The sequence below is a fragment of the Amblyomma americanum genome, chromosome 7 (assembly GCF_052857255.1).
Source record: "Amblyomma americanum isolate KBUSLIRL-KWMA chromosome 7, ASM5285725v1, whole genome shotgun sequence".
In the NCBI taxonomy this organism is placed as follows: domain Eukaryota; kingdom Metazoa; phylum Arthropoda; class Arachnida; order Ixodida; family Ixodidae; genus Amblyomma; species Amblyomma americanum.
The window spans coordinates 107,364,666-107,382,158 of NC_135503.1; the positions used below are offsets into that span (position 1 = coordinate 107,364,666).

The 17,493-nt window shown below is 42.3% G+C and overlaps 1 protein-coding gene and 1 long non-coding RNA gene across 2 annotated transcripts in view; both read right to left on the reverse strand.

Annotated features, from left to right (window-relative positions):
- LOC144097991 (uncharacterized) overlaps positions 1 to 17,493 on the reverse strand; it is a 35,711-nt gene that overhangs the window by 9,627 nt on the left and 8,591 nt on the right. The window lies entirely within an intron of this gene.
- On the reverse strand, positions 6,686 to 11,387 carry LOC144097376 (uncharacterized). The gene is made up of 4 exons (XR_013306996.1): positions 11,193 to 11,387; positions 10,715 to 10,785; positions 6,990 to 7,096; positions 6,686 to 6,860 (listed from the first exon to the last, which is right to left on the reverse strand). It is a non-coding gene; the product is annotated as an uncharacterized LOC144097376 (long non-coding RNA).

Sequence of the window (17,493 nt, forward strand, 5' to 3'; positions counted from 1 at the left end):
ACCAAGGTACTCACCAGTTACCTGAAGCACTGTAGGCAAGTTCTCGTGCCATCATGAATACAGCACACTGTCCACGTCTTCATAATGCCATGTCACTCCAGCACTTTGGTAGCAAAATTTTCCTTTAAAAAAAAGTAGTTTTGTTTATGTTAGACTGGTCATATTTAATTTTACTATATACTATGTACTTCTCATTGTACTGCCCCAGACTAAAAAATACCAATGATCATGCTTTGAATTATGTCATATGTGTCACCAAATTATGTGATCACCAATATGTTCTTAGAAATTCCGATTGAAATAAATCTGACAAAATATTATTTCAGAAAATGTGGCACAAGAAAGAAGGACGCTAGCTAGATAACCTGGACGAATGTGTTCAGTTGCATGCAGCCACCGGCATCATTGCACACAAAATGTACAATAAAGTGGGTTTTACCTTTCCGAATAGAATTTAATGCTGCAAACATTTAAGTAAAAAAATTTCAACCTTCCATTCCGCATAAAGGAAAGAAAATTCCTCTCATTTTTTCACAAGCCTCTGCAAGTACACAATTCAGTGAATCTACTCTACAAGTACTTGAATCTATCAGCACGAGACAGGGACGAGAAAAGAAACAAAACAGGCACTGACTCGCAACTGAAGTTTATTGAAGTGAACAGAGTATATACAGAAAAGCCACACGCCACAAACTACACAATTACACATAAGCCACATCACAACATAAGTAAAAGATTGCCCTTAACATTCCTCTCATCTAGACAGTCCAACCCGCTGCATGTTAACGCTATGGGCAGCACACTCACACATTCGTCACCGAGTCATAAGATGTGTCTAGCCTCGATAATTTTCTGGTTAATCTGCTGTGAACGTAGTGCCAAAATGCGTGTTGCCGAAAGGAATGGCTAGCAGCCTTCACATCCCTTGTAATATGCAGATAAGTTACAGCCCCTACCAATATCCAAATACCTCTCATGCTCCTGTAGTCTTACATTGATACACATTCCAGTTTCACCAACATAAACCCAACCACATGATAATGGTATGCAATGCATGCAATGGTTGCAAGGCACATATATGTTGCCACGTTTCACTCGACACATGTGCTTTTCCCTAACGAAATTCACAAACTTATTAACAATGTTACAGATTGTAGACAACTTATTAGGGGCCGAACACACCATTTTTACGTCATACCTTCTGGCCACAGTTTTCAAATTTTGCAACAATCTGCAACAACACAGTCAGTCTTTTGGCATCTCACTGGCTGGCCCCAGCCTGATCATGCCAGTCCCTGCGAAGGGGTTTCAGCTTTTAACATGCTAAAGGGAAGAATGGCACAGCATCAAGTAACGAGGAAAGCAGGACAGCACACCCACACACAAGTGCCAACCCTGGAGCAGATACAAAATCCAAGAGCGCGTGCTTGACATTCAGCGTTGACAGTCAAGGAAACGAGGAAACACGGATTTGAACGCTAAAGATTGAACGAGCCCGATCCTTGGCTGCCAACGCTGAATGTCAAGTACACGCTCTTAGATTCTGCATCCGCTCCAAGGATGGCACTTGTGCGTGGGTGTGCTCTCCTGTTGTCCTCGTTACTTGATGCTGCGCCATTCTTATCTTTAGCATGTCAGACCAACTTGCCCAATCTTATATGCTCAGCTTTAACAATTTATCGCACGCTTCTGCAATAGCATGGTTGGGAAATCATGCTTTCATTAGCCTTAAAATCTTCTCTTGGAAACCAGTTGTCACGCTGTAAATGCATGGCTTCACCAATACCGAGCCTAGACTTGACGACGCAATGCTATCTTTCACTAGCTTAGAATTGTTCGACCAACAGTCAAGTAGCTGCTTAACACTCCTGGGTGAATATTGCTAGCACACATGGCGTGTGCAGAACATCAAGGTAAGGTTCAGAAACCGCAGCTCTTTTTGTTGGGACATTTTCTCCAAGGTAAACTTAAGACAAAGGCCTTGCTCCTTAAACAAGTTCACAATATGTACAGGTCCCACACTATCACAACCTTTGTAAAAGACCAGAAAATCATAGACGTAGCGAGAGATTTCCCCCAGCCCATGCAATTTCTTGGCAATCATTCCTTCCACCCTGCTTAAGAGAATATTGCTTAGCACAGGGGCAACCTTCGAATCGATACATTTAGCAGACTTTTGAACATATGCCGCACTGCCATACTCCACAAACATGCTCTTCACTTCAAATAAAAGGAGGCAAGTGCCAAAAAAGACTTATGTTACACACCCATTCCTAAACACGAGCTCATCGTTGTGCTCCGATATACACATTCATAAGCTTTTCACAAGATCTTCATACGGGATAGAATAAAATAGTTCTACATCGACACTAATCACAAGACAATCCGCTGGATTGTCATTCTTAAGATACTCAACCACACTGCGAATTGAGTACAAGAAATGGATCTTCAAGATGCGAAGTAGACAGATGCTTTTGCAAATAACCAGAGATAATTTTGCATGAATCCTTTTCTGAAATTTATCTGAAGAGCATGTTATTGAATAGCATTTATTTGAAGAGCATGTTTGTAGAGTAGTGCAGTGCGGTATGTGTTCTAAAGTCTCGAATATGTAGTGGTTCAAAGGTTGACCTTGTGCTAAGAAATATTTTCTTGAGTAGGGTGGATAGAATAATTGTCTAGAATGTGCATGGGCTGGGGGAAAAATCTTTTGCTATGTCGATGATTTTCTGGTCTTTTATAAAGGTTGTGATAGTTCGGGACCTATACATCTCCTCAAGTTGTTTAAGGAGCAAGGCCTTTATCTCAGGTTTACCTTAGAGCAAATGTCCCAAGAAAAAGAGCTGTGGTTTCTGGACCTTAGCTTGATGTTCAGCACACTTCATGTGTGCTGGCGAGTGTTAAGCTGCTACCTGGCTACATGAATACCATTCCAAGCTAGTGAAAGATAGCATTGCGCTTTCTAGCGCGGGCTCAGAATTGATGAAATTATGCTTTCACAGCATGACGACTAGTTTCCAAGAGCAGATTTTAAGGTTAACGAACGCAGGATTTCCAAACCTTGTTACTGCAAGAGCATATGATCAATTGTTAAAGAAGCTGAGACAGTTTTGCGGCGATCGGCACAATCTGGCTGGGGCCAGCCAGCGAGATGCCAAAAGACCAGTTGTGTTACCGTATGTACATAAATTGTCGCAAAATTTGAAAAATGTGGCCAGAAGGTATGATGTAAAAATGGCTTTCTCGGCCCCTAATACGTTGTCTAAAGCATGTAAAATTTTAAGAATAATTCTGTGAATGTGGCTCGAGAAAAGTACACGTGTAGAGTGAAATGTATATGTACCTTGTAAAATGAATGTGGTATCAAATATTATTATCTTGTAGTCTGGTTTACGTAGGTGCAACTGGAAGGTGTATGAATGTAAGACTACAGGAACACAAGAGGGTAGGGGCTTGGCTAGGTGGTTGGGGTAACTCTGCTGTACACTGCACGGGATGTGAAGTCTGCTACCCTTTCCTTTTGGCAACACGCATTTTGGCAGTAAATTCAGAGAGATTAAATGGGAGATTATTGAGGCTAGACACATATTATGACTCCGTGAAGAATGTGTGTTTTGTCTATCGTGTTAGCACACAATGAGTTGGACTACCTCGATCAGGGAAATGTTGAGGGCGATTTTTGACTCATGTTGTCCTGTATGCTTATCTGTAACTACATGGTTTATGGTATTGCTTGGCTTTTTATATATTCCCTGTTCACACCAATAAGCTATAGTCGCGAGTCAGCACCTGTCTTGTCTCCTTTCTCATCCCTGTCTTTCGCGCTGGTGGATTCACCGCAATGGCTCACCTCTGCAGAAATCAAGACATGACATTTTCCTCTTCACACTCATGGTTCAGCGCATAATACGGCAAAGGCTTTTCAATTCCAAGGAAAGTTCATGGCTCCATTGAACACTGCCTCCTGCTTACAAGACACAGAGCAGCAATCATTGTAGATTCTACCTGTGACACAAAGAGCAAAGTTTTAGTTTGAGTGGACTAAACTAGGAAAGCAGCACAATATATCTATAGCCAAATAACTGAACTGAAAGAAATAGAGGGTAGTGTAATAGTGAACACACTCATATATTGCAAGTGAGATATATGCTTAATATATTGCAATATCCAACACTGCTACCATTGCCTTAGCCAACTACTTCATAAATAACAATAAATGCAGTATCACAAAAATACTGATAACGTACTATGTGCTAATAGTAGCAGTGCAGGTTCCATGAACAAAAAAGGGCCCAGTGCTGACTGTCGTTCCCACAGCAGCCTTGTGACCAATGGCCGGTGTAAAGGAAAAAGGAGGAATGACTGAAAAGAAAAAGAGCCAGGGGGAAGGAAAATAGGTATAGAAGGGCTTAGGATATCATAGGCAAATAAGGTTGTTTAGATAGTGAGCACAAAATAAACATTACCACACAAGTAAAGACATACAAGACCAAACATATATATCATTATGCAGAGTAACAAACTTGATGCCATTTAGCCCAAAATATGTTTTCAATAAAGTGATTATAATTATTAATAGAACAACTGACCGAGTGAAACCATAACAGAGATGAACAAGGAAGTTGTTAATATTCTGGCAGAAATTAAAAGAAGAAAATGGATCTGGCCAGGGCATACAATGCAGAGAATGAATCACCAATGGTATCTTAGGGCAACATAATGAATTTGATGGATTTTAATGGCACAAGGGCATCTGTGGCCAAAGAGTGCCTTAGCACAAGTTAATTTCGTCTACTCAAGGTGAAATCAGAGACCCATTTCCCAAGCATTTCATTCCAGATAAGCTGAGCACCACGCCAGGAAACAGCTTGTGCATTGTATCGCAACAAAATGAATTTCACCCTAAGGAAAATATAGCAGGAGATAGCTGATTATAAGCTCACTAGATAAGATTAGGTGATTTCTGATAGTGTGGCATGTAGCTGGTGCAAGACACAGATAAATAAACTGGAAAAGGCCATTGTCCTGAGGTGAATGTAAACTAAGCAATGAGGATAATGAAATTCGCTACACTAGAGCTGTTAAGAATCAGCTCAAGTTCCATGCTTCAAGATGATGCAAGTTTGCTCAGTGAAAAAAAATCATAAGTTCACCCAAGAATTGGTATCTTGGCGGTATCAGGCTGCAGGTGCAGATGAATTAATCCTGCCTCAGAGAAGAGCTACATAGAGCACAAAACATTTTAGGCCAGTCCTACACTGACAGCTGTTAACTATTTTAAAACTGTTTTTCATTGCACAAACAATAATACCAAGTTTGTGTTGGTCATGTGATTATGTTACTGAGGCTCTCCTAAAAATTCTAGCCACAGCTAAAATACAAGCTGTCTCAACTAAGTTTTTATATCAACAATGAGAACATAAACACATACAGATTATTCAAGTAGAAGTATTATTCTTCATGACGTGCCCTACAAATTTTAAATTATACTGAAAAGTAATAGAGTGGAGTGCTTGTGCCAAAAATATTAAACCTCAACAACAAAGAGAACACAAGATAAAGGCAACAACATATTGCCCAAAATTTAAATGTTTGACAGAACAAATTTGAAAAGAAAACCTCTCCACAACTGGAACAAAACAGCGTGATACCGAGCACACATTTGAAAATTGTTTCATCCAAATCTCCAGTCTGGTGCTCCAGCACTCTTCAGCCAGCATGTCATGAAATGTACCATAGTTCTGGTAGCTGTAAAGAGTATACAGCTGATCCGGCATTTTGATATGTGAACAGTAACCCTCAATGACCACCAGGCTGAATACTTTCAAGAGGCTGTACTAGTAACAAGACTGCAGTGAAACACTTAGCAAGTTATGCGGGCGTAATAATGCAAACCGTTAATCTGAGAGTTCGCTACCACGCAACTCTGTAGTAACTCCTAAAGTGTTGCAATCGAATGAAAAAAAGGACTGCCTATTATATAAACAAAAGTCAAGAGGCTGCAATGCAAGGCCACGACAGAAGTGCTGCAATACAGCAATAGTGATACAATGTACACTTTAAGCAACACAATGAAACATGATCTTTTATCCTTAATTATCAGAATTTAAATATTTGTTTTCCTTGCTCTCTTGCAAAATTAAGTTTAGATCGTGAAAGCGCTCGAAAAGACAAGGATACAGAAAGATTTCCACACAGTGCGCTTACTTCCAGTGTCTTTTTGAGCACATCCACTATCTAAACATGGTAACCCAACTAGTTTAAACGCTGTCGTTATTCCAGAATTAAGCCTTTCACAAAGTGGGAGCCCCTTTCCTCATACAAGGTGCACCATAACTAATCCAACACTTTTTTCATGATATGTTTTCTCTGAGAATAAACACTGTTTGAAGATTTTGCAATAGTACTTGTCTTTTCGATTCTACGAATTTATCATGCAAGTGTTCAATGAAATGACCACCAGCCTATCTTGATCACTGCTCAAAATCAGGGTATAATGCACCATGAAGGGCAGGCTCTGCTTGATTTTTATGTTTTCCTAACGAAGCATGTATGTGCAACCCTTCTGCTGGCTTGTATGCAGCAGGTTTGTCTAGCTAGGCGAACTGTGGTTTTGCTATAAAGATGAAATGGTACTTTGGAAGTGAATGGTTTTCTAAAACGCATTTAACATACATACCGGGGCTTTAACAGCGCCTGGTGTAAGCAACATCAGTGGGGGGACCGCAGGAGTGGCCTAGTGGTCCGAGCATCTGCCTCGCAAGCGGTAGGTGTGGAGTTCGATCCCCAGTGCCATCGGGTAACCAGCGGTGATACAATGGGTCGTTTCAATGGCCAGTTTAAAACTTGAAATAACCATGCTGCAATATATACAAAAAAAGATTTGTGTGCTCTCTCTTACATGACATAGTTAATCATATCATAGTGTTGGTAGTACACAAAATGCATGTGTGGAACATATACATGCACTGTTTTTGTTCACATCTTACCTGCTATGTGCTGTTATGGCATGTTATGTGCTGGGAAAGCAACAGGTAGAGAGCAATGTTGTGTTGCAGCCTTTCTTCTGATGGAATTTGAATCATGTGAGGTGCAGCTGAAAGAAATTGTTTCATACATAAGTATATTTCATGTAACACAACAAAAAGTGCACAGCCCCATCATGAGTTATGGTTTAAACTAACAGCGAGCTTTTTACCACTCTATTTAACATATGATGCAAGTCAGTGATGCTGGAGGCACAAAACTAAATACTGTGAGGTAACAAGAGCTAATATGGACAATCATGCCTTTAAGAGATATTGTCAATATATATTTTCCTGAATGAACTAAAGTTATCCTTAGAAGCATTCACAGGAAGATAATTTTGCTAAATGCCTTTTGCCAGAATAGGCCTTTTATGAACCAGTTGCAAATGAAAAGAATAACTTTAAGACCATGCTATGCATGGTCTAACGCCAAAGTAGTTGCATACAAGCAGTATACTATGCCCCTAGTTTTATGGTGGGCCTGTACTGCACAATTTTCATGCAAGGTAGTGCAAAGTATGTGCCATGAAACAGACCTCTGCTTGCTGAAACTGGCAAATAAGTACTGGGTTTTTAAGGCAGGAAAAAAGTTACATAGTTCCTTCTGCAGGTTTTGAACTTCAGGTTAGTTATTTGAAAAATATCAATCCCTGAACTGCAATGATTGAAGTTTTTAGCAAATAACATTTCCACTGTAACAGTGGAAACGCTCTTTTATATGAGGAACGACTTTTCAAAAGCCTGCGTTTCATGGTGGCTGTCAAGTAGCCCTGATAAAGAGAAACCAGTCACGACACACAACCAGGCCCCCGTAGCACATTTTCAACTATACCCTCATGATATAGCTTTAAAGTAAGTGTTAAGCAATACAAATACAAATCCCTTGATTTCCTTCATGATTTATCACTGGTGTATACATACAAAGATAACCGTACAAGATGTGGAGTGCATGGTACAGAGAGAGTAGGCAGATGGTTTCTTGACACTCAAAAAGTGAACAAGGGAAGGAAAAATCTCAGGGTGCTTGCCGTTTCGACAAGACAACTTGTTTTCGTCTGGGGTCAACATATACAGAGGAAACTTAGAATCAAGTACAGGGTTGTCCACTCTTATCATTTATTCATCATTTATTAACCCTTAAGGGTCCCGTCAGGGACATTACATTACATTAGTGCGAACACGCGAGCACATGGCTGTGCTCTTTGGGCCACTGTGTCTGACATTGCCACACATCGAAGTGTAACATGACACGAAGCACCACATCCAGGTGCATCTCCTCTTGCGCCATTTTGCAGCGATGAGTGGCTGCGCCGCACACAGTGGACCTCTAAAGAGTGCGGCCATGCGCTCACATGTTTGCACTAAATGTGGCCAGCTCTGTACATTCCGGAATTGGCATAATTATTTGAAAAGGCCTTGCACATGGTCAGAGGTTTCCCAACCCCCATTTTCCCCCTCCTTTCCTGCTTTCTTTAATTTATCGTTATACTTTAACCTTACGCCCTGCACCTCCTGACATCACTTCTCGGAACCTTGGCTGCCATACTCCTCCCCCTCCCCCTTCTTTTTGCCTTTTCCCCGAACCTGCCCTCATTTTCTCTTTTTACTTCAAATTATTTTGCCCCCCCACCCCCCCTGGTAGTTTATTCTGCCATGCTCCTTAATTCCTTTATCTTAGTTTTTCAGGAAAAGGCAGCCAGCCATACCAAGCCACCTGTTGTGGCTGGACATAAAGCCATTCAAGCCCACTATCCACACTCCATACCCCGAGATTCGTTTCTACTGAATTGGGCTTTTTTGTTTTCACAGTTTTGCAGGTCAACCGGTTAATCTTCTTTAGCAGCTATCATGCCTGGTCAAGGTTCATGCTCCCCATCGTAACGCCCTTCCCATATCGCACCCTCGTCCCACACAACAGGCCTTTCGCCTCGAAGTGAAAACCTTATCTAAACCCCACCAATGATGAACACTTTGCCAGACAAAGACAAGTCCTCTTGTCGAAACGTCGGCAAGCACCCTGAGGCTTTTCCCTTCCTTATTCAGTTTGTGAGATACCAGGGACAGGTGTTCAAGCAGCCATACCACACTAATACCCCTGTCACACGGGCACCGCAAAGGCCTTTGAGAATCATATCCAAAGGCGTAAGGAGTGCAGCTACCCGGTACAAATGTTGCGCCTTTGTCGCTAAGGGCCTTGGAGGCGAAGGCGCTCAACCGAGACCTTCGGAGCCCGAAGACGCGGCATTCGAGAAGCTGTGATCGCAGTACCATCCAAAGTCAAAAAGTAAAAGCAATAAAAAAAATACATAAGCTAATAATGTTTGAAAACATTTTTTTCAAATACGAAAGGTGTGTCTGGCTTTGGTTTTTGTACGGGTGTTTATGTTTTATGTTCAAATTTCAAGACAGTGAAAGTGTTGCGGCAACACCGAGCGCCCATGGAGGCCAAGGCAATACACGTACAAAACCTGCTCCTGCTGATGAGAGTAGCTATTGCAGTACTTTTAAGGAAGCAATCAGAATAAAAAATTGTCAAAGCTCAACGAATGAACAGAATACACCACTTTAATTTTAGAACACTCACTTCAGCCACCTCGAGTATAGCAGCGGGTGCTAAGCCTGAACGACTTTCACCTTTGGGCTGCACCGTGTAGCTGCATCGCTGCTCCTTTAAGCTTTCGCTCCTTTGGTGAAAAATGGTGCCTTTGCTGGAAAGGCCTTCGAGGAATGCCATGTGACAGGGGTATAAAGCACATTTTTTACTGACAGGAAAGACTCAGTGCCTTTAGTTCTGACAACATTCTGAATCATGCTTTGGTGGCTTAGCATATCAGAATACTGGACATGACAAAATCAGCTAATTAGTGAGGGCTATTATTTGCTATAGGTAAAATTATAACATTCTCCTAAAATAATGAAAAGAAACCACCAGCACTGACATCAATGTACAATTTGGCTGTAACATACTGATATGACAATCTAGTTAAACGTAAATTCTCTTTTCGCAGTTCAAAACTGCATGCATTATTTCTAGAAAGCACGAAAACAGAAGCTCATACATAGTGCCAAAGAAAAGAGTGCATAATAGTACCACTTATGAGGTGTTTATCGGCAACTGCAATGAGCAAGGCTATGTTAATGGCAATCCAGAGTTATTATGTGTCTTACGAGCGCATGCACTTGGGAGGTGATAGCAGCTGTGGACGCAGCTGTCCATTGCAGTTTTCAGTCTGTCGAGATAACACATGGGGTAAGGTATTCCCTGTTTTGCTGCCGAAGGCAAAACCGTCAGCGAGTGGAGTTGCCTTGCTATTCACTGTCAATATCTACTGCTCAATGTAAAGGAAACTAGGGCATAAAACATACAGCATTTCATATTATGCTTTGGCCAAATGCAGTGAGAATGAAACAGACTAGAGACTTGTCTTATGACGTTTGCACTCTTTACTTTGCACCAGAGGAAAATAAATTTATGTACAGTTGACTTACTGCTTGCCACAGTCCTAGAAGAAATGAATCCAGGTCTCAGAAATTCTACCGAGAGAATACTGATGCTGCATGTGCATTTCTCTGAACTGTTCTGAAATATGCAGAAGTTACCAATTTTTTTACTACCTGATTACATACTGTAATCTTTGCAAGGAATATGAGGTTAACGGACTGGGAAAAAATGTCAGGAATGGTACCTTTGGTACTGGGCACTTGGACAAACAAATGACCCACTGGGCGTCCCCAGGAGCTCTGCTACCAGGCACCCCTGGCAACAGTAGTCAATTTTCCAGATCCAAAGGAGCCATGCGAATGATTGCCGAAAAGTCAAGTTTAAGGACAGCAGATGCATGAACACAAAACAGTTTTCCAACTTTGTTTCAGTGTGATAAATGGTTTCAAATGTCTAGACTATATCTGGTAGTACACAAATTATCCGAACACCATCTCCCGCTCAGAATCATCTCAAAACACATTCGACACGCAGTACCAACATGGACAGTTCGTGCTTAATTGAATCCAAAAGTTTACGCTGATCGACCAATATTACTCTAAATAGAGACAGAAAGCGCATGCACGTTGTACTGATGTTATCGTGAACATAACATGCGACGAGACGCAGGGTTACAATACAAACAAAAAACCGCTTTCAAAATTTGAGAACAAAAGGCTCACCTTCTCACAAGTTCGCCAAACCGGAGACGTTGCCGAGTGGCTGCCGCCAAAGTCACTCGCAATGCACAGAAACAATAAAAATGCAGTGCCGCTGACTTTCCTTGAGCAATTCCAGTCGACTGAACTTCCAACTGTTCGCACCGACTACCTCTGCAAGCATGTCTAAAAGTTAGCGGCGCAGCCGCGCCATTTGCAATTTACGGAGAAACACGGGAAATTCATAGCGCCATTCGCGTATTCGCGCTCAAGCTCACGTCGCTGATGTCGCAAAGGCGCACAACGGCAAAAACATATAAGATGTATTTAATTTTACGGTAGCTTTTTTAGGTCACAACCTGAATCGTTTGATATATCGTTTTTTCTTTTCGTTGCATGAACGTTATTACCACCAGCGGCAGCGCAAATTGGCCATGGCTAGCCATGGCGAAGTCGAAGCGCTAGCCGAGCCCGCAGTCGGAAACATGTGCGCAGTTAGCGCAGTGTGGAGTTGAATGAACAGGCGCTATGGAATGGGTTTTTGTTCTTCCGTGTTCGCTGCGTGCGTCCTGCGCGTTGCGTGTCTTTAGTATGTGTGTGTGTGTATGTGTGTGGCCGGAACGCTGCATTGGAGTGTACCTACATACAACAGCTCGCTGTCCCGTGCGGCATCGGTGCGTAGTAAAACGATCATGCAGAATGTGCGTTACAATGCCAGTGGCCCTGCACGAAAGAGGAGACTTGAAGCCGACGGAAAAGCTGCTCTCCCTCGTGGGACTACAAGAATCTGGCGAGTAACAGTCGACGCGCGTTTCGGTGGATGATTCCGTTTACCACGCCAAAAAATTCAGCACTGGCCAACAGCAATGATGAACTGCTGCTGCATCATCACCTGTGTGATGTTTGTGACAAGCTTGTTGGATGTGAACGTGGCCATGAATGGTATTCGCCGAGCAGTGGCCCTCAGGGCGTGGCACCAGTGGATACCTGAAGACGATTACTGTTTGCCCGCGCCCTGGCGCCTCGCATTCAACCGAATGCTTTGGCGTTAATTATCTATATCTGAATTTCACACGTAGTTGGACTCGCAAATATTACAGCGTACAAACGTACCGTCGGAAGAGCACCCTTTTTCATTTTTTTAGGGAGGGGGTAGGGGAATTACCGTCTGCTCAAATTTAATGTCACTAATATTTTGAGCTTATTTTCTAAACAGGTGCCGTGGTGGCACTGTAAGCAATGCATTTACTGGGCAGAAGTTTATTTTATGTTGTGTTGGCACAAGGTTAATGATTGTCATTGTACTGTGGTGCCATGTTCAAACAAAACACATAATTGTACACTCTCTTTGAAGAATGTCTAATGAGGTAATAAATTACTGAGCAGCGAGTATGCACTGTGGTAAATGCGACGAACGTTACTGAATTACTTCACACTTGTCATGTTATGTTGTCGTTAGTGATTACGTATGCCTTGGTGTCTGCTGCTTTCCAGTGTAGGGGTCGAGAGGCATGTCGAGCTCCACTTAGCAGCTTTTTTTCCTTCCACTCTCTACTGGCCAACGTGGTAAAATAAACTCAACATAATGCGTGATTGCTCAGACCTAGATTAGACTACCATTTCACTTATTTACTCTCAGGGCCAATTGGCATCGAAGAGAGGAGAGCAACTAACATAAATACATGTGTAGGCAGATTAATTAAAATGATTATACACAGCAGACTTGAAGGCATTGGATGCAGTGGTGGACATGACGAAGGCAGAGTAGATGTGACAGCTGGAAACGTAGAAAAGTGGAGATCTGCGTGAGTTTGTACGCGACTTAAGGTGAACGCTAGCAAAAAATTAAGAAGGCGCAGAAGACTGAGGCCAGAGTTAAAACTGTAGTTTAACAGAGGAAAGCACCTCCCAGCAAGCCAAAATGTCCACATGCAAGCAGTTGTGTGTACACAGAACATAGAAAATGAAACTCCTTTTTGGACAGAAGGAAAGCTAAGGCACATTGCTTATTGTGATGTTGCTTAAAAAGTTGGTGTCTAGTTGTTGCCCTTCATATCTGGTCCTTCCACACCCAGCAACTGAAATGCCATCAAAAAGGACCATCTCCAATCACTCTAATTACATGGGAGGTACACATCGCCAGATGTCAGAGGCTTGGCGTCTCATCTTGCAGACTAGCTAGTTTGGCAGATTTAAACTTTACCGCATGTAAGAGGCATGCGGTAGCCTTGAAGGGGAGTATTTCATAAGTGTTACAGCATATTGTACAGTGCTGGCATGCTTCATTATTTACATCACAGTAATATGCTAGCACAGGCTGGAAAGTTTCTAAGTGAACAGAAAAAAACAATGTTCATGCCATATCTTAGCCACATTCTTAGTATTGTATAAAAAGTGCAAATAAGGAATTCCTCATTTTTTTTGTCAGCTTTTTCTTTCTGTGCATTGATTTTTTGCAAGTTAGCAAGGTTCTACAGTCTTGTGTGCCTATCGGCTGGCCCCTTGTTTGTCAAAGGTACCGAGTACACAATGGGTCGTGTCAGTGCAAGCTAAGTAAACGATGGATAGAAAATTCGTGCTTTCAGAGTATTTCCAGAAAAAACTGCTATTATTTCCTACTCAGGATGGGGGAACAGCATCGATGGTGCACATCCTCCTTGTCACTGCAGCAATTATGGCTGCTCGCTGCTTTTTGGTGGCGTTTCATTTATCTGCAGGAAGAGCAGGCATGAATGGGCGGCAATAGGTACCTACTAAATTAAACATTGCATTGAGCAATATGTTGTTGTGTCGGTGCTTTTGTTATCCATGAAGGAGTTGGTGTTTTTGATTAATGGTTGTGTAGCAAAGATGTAACTGCTACATTGCACTGCATTCACAGATTTGTTTGCCCATGCTTTTGGTTTACTCAGTTGTTTATTTCCTTACCAAATGGCAGATGGAAATTCGGCTTTCAAATTGTGCACTTTCATCATGTTTGCAATGTACTTTCAGCTGGTGTTCAGTTTCACTTTGGAGAAGTTGTCCAACCATTGTCTGTGTCTAAATGTTTTCTAACAGTTGACCTCATTACGCAGCATTTCTCACAGGAAGCAAATGTTGCAGTAACATTTTTATTAAATGTTACTCTATCATGTGGCTAGCAATGTAGCGAAAAATATTTTCCTCAAGTCAGCTTTTAACATTATAGCAAATTAAGGCCTTTGTTTTTTAACGTTGCTCACAATTTGTACCAATCAATCAACCTTGAAGCAACGTAATGCGTTATCACCCTTCCTCGGCTCTTCATTGTGTTAATCACATTAGACATGCTCACGGTCGTTCGCCATGCTAGTTTGCGGACATTGTTGGCTAAGAGTAAACCAGACAAATAAAAAATCGGATGTCATGTGATGCCTATAGTCCGCGGGCCAGCAGTTCATCGTGTAAAAGTGGCGTCACATCATAAGCATCTTCTGTTTTTGCTGCCTTTAAGCAAGTTATTAGTGCATTTGGTGCAACACATAGTCGATGGGGTCAACCGTCCTGTCGTGTTAAGTTTTGATCCCTTAAATTGAATGTTTAGTATTTTTCCCTGCAACGACTACAGAGGAACACGGACGTTTCCTTCAATACTGGACTGAATATACGGTCATTCCCTACGTTTCATTGAAAGCAGAAGTGGTTCTGTATTTAAAACGTACATAGTCTACGTTATAGGTACGGAATTTTTTTACAGTGTATCCTCCGCGGTCCAATCAGAACTCGGGATCTAAATCTGAAATGGTCAACTGAAACGTGATCTTCGGTTTCCCGGAGCAAGAATACTTGCTCCGGATCGCCGATTGGAATACGCCATTAGGTGCGCTGCCCTGCCATTTCTATGCCCACCTTGTTCTAGGCTTCTTATACCATGATCTTAGCCAAGGCGCAATCAACACATTTTTCGCGCCGGTGTGCCACGAGCATGCACCTGCTAAGATAACACGGCCTAAAGCTAATTTCGTAACTTCATGCGAGTAACTCACGCCAGCGCCAAAGGCTCTGCCTGAAGTATTGCCTATACGTGCTTTTGTGGCAAAACAAAGCCTTAGGAGCAAAGACCAGTGGGCTAATAGTGTTGTTTACTGCTTATTCCGTCATATAACTTTAACCAATTTGGAAAAAAAAAAGTTACACAGAACAGACGGGGAAAACGAAGAGCACAAAGACGTAGCGCTCTCTTGATTCCTCGTCCAGTTGTACTGTGCAAAAAGATAATTAAATATATAACAGCGATGTTTCTCCAACTGGCCTGTCTGCACAAGATAACCTTATTAAAGTTCGCTTTAGTGCCACTTTAAAAAGAGCGTGCTTTTAAAAGGCAGTGCTTTGACACATCATACATGAAACACGCTATACACTTTACTGAGGACCACGCCACAAATGACGAGACACGCTTAGCGCGCTGCATGTATGATGTATGCCCAACTAGGCCTACTTCTCGCGCTTTTAGCAGTTCTCTCGCCCAGGTCGCTCTGAGTGCGCGTATTTTTAATGTTTCGCTTGTTTTACCAAATCCTACGAATTCGAAAGCGCCCACATGTGTCTCTCATGTGTTGTTTTCTATATGCCGCTTCTTTTCGGGAATTTTCATACGTCGAACCAATTCGCCCTACCGAGTAAGGTTAAGCGAACTGTAATGCACCAATACCTAGGCGCGAAGAGCTAAATCGAAGCTGTCCTCCACTCGATGTAAGATGGTTCGACGAACGTACAGCCGTGAGAAATATGAGAGGGAACATACGTTTCCACAAAAATGCGAATATTCTTGTTATTTCTACTCTAAATTCAAGAATGGCTTTTGAAGGTTATGCGTCAAGAGGTCATGACTGAACCTCGCATGAGCTTCCATCCACAATGCTCAGGATTCGAAGATGTAGCTCCGTGCAACCCAAGAACCCTTCCGAGAACTCCACGAGCAAATTTCTTTAGTAAAACGCGAAACGCGTGTTAGAGGCGTTCCTTTACGACGCCAACGTCGCGTTTCCAACTGCGACAATTGCTCTTCAACGATAAACGAACAGGCGGTATTTCATGTTCTCTTTTGCTGTCATTAATACAACTGCCACGGTAGAAAGCATAGGAAAGGCTTTATTTCTTTACTGCAAATGCTTGCTGTCCTATACGCATAGGGTTTGACTAGGATGTATATGCCCAGCGGATTTGGCAGAACTCGACCAAATAGGGATGATGAAAAAGCAGTGGGTCTTTGGCCGTAACTGCTAGCGACGTTAGAAATCTTGGAACACAACTGAAACCAAATAAAACATTGGCAGCTCGCTATGTTTGTCTGCAAATTTGCCATCTGTTATCAAAGGCAAACTAGGTAAGGGCGTCAGACATGATGACGCACAAAAAGCCGCACCGTATTAAGACCTAAGTCGGTGATTTGGAACCATTCCGCGTAACATTCTTCGCGTCACTGCTTTGCGTACTGCATTTCACTACTAACCCGAACCATGTGAATAAAGCTGCAAAGTGACATAGCAGCAGCGAGCTCGGTATTTAGGAGTGCGTGAAAACAACAACGCTACACAGAAATGGACATTAACAGGGAGCAAAACACAACAAAACCAAAACGCTGGCTCGCAACTGAGATTCTATTCCCAATGCTACAGAATACATAGGGTGTATATTGCAGGAAGAACATAAAAATAAAATCCGCATTGATTACAAGGTGTATGGCCTGCTCCTGCCTAATTTAAAATGGTTTCACAGGCCGATTACGTTAGATGATGTGAAAAGCCCAATTGTTTTTGATATAAGGTAGTGGATGGTCGACTCACGTATAGTTCACTGTTCTTAACGATGTGAAACGCCTCTACTGTCTCCTGCATTTTTTGACTGCACGGTCAACCCTGTCATCCAAAAACAACGAAACAGAGCTGCACGCTGTGACTCGCAAGTGACTCGGTGCTGCACGCAAGTGACTCGGTGGATCAGCTTAGAGAATTTGCATGTTCTTTAAGCCGCACATGCTACCAAACAATCAGCATACCCGCATCTGCAAGACAGAGGCTACCAGCAATTCTGCAGTCTTGTGCAGGTTGGTTGCTCATCGGACACCCAGAGCAGGAAGAAAAAGAGGAGGAGACGGAAGAGAGCACACAAATGCAGCCCCCTTTACTGTGAGTATACCTTATAGTATTCCGATCGCGACTGTGGGACCACTAGATCAACTTTCAGATCGTGGACGTCAGTTTAATCTCTAGGCCGATTGCTCGAAGAGTGAGTGCCAAATAGGCAAACGGCAGGGAACGCATGGTTGGTCCATCGTTAGTTCATGTTCAGTAGCTTATATTCA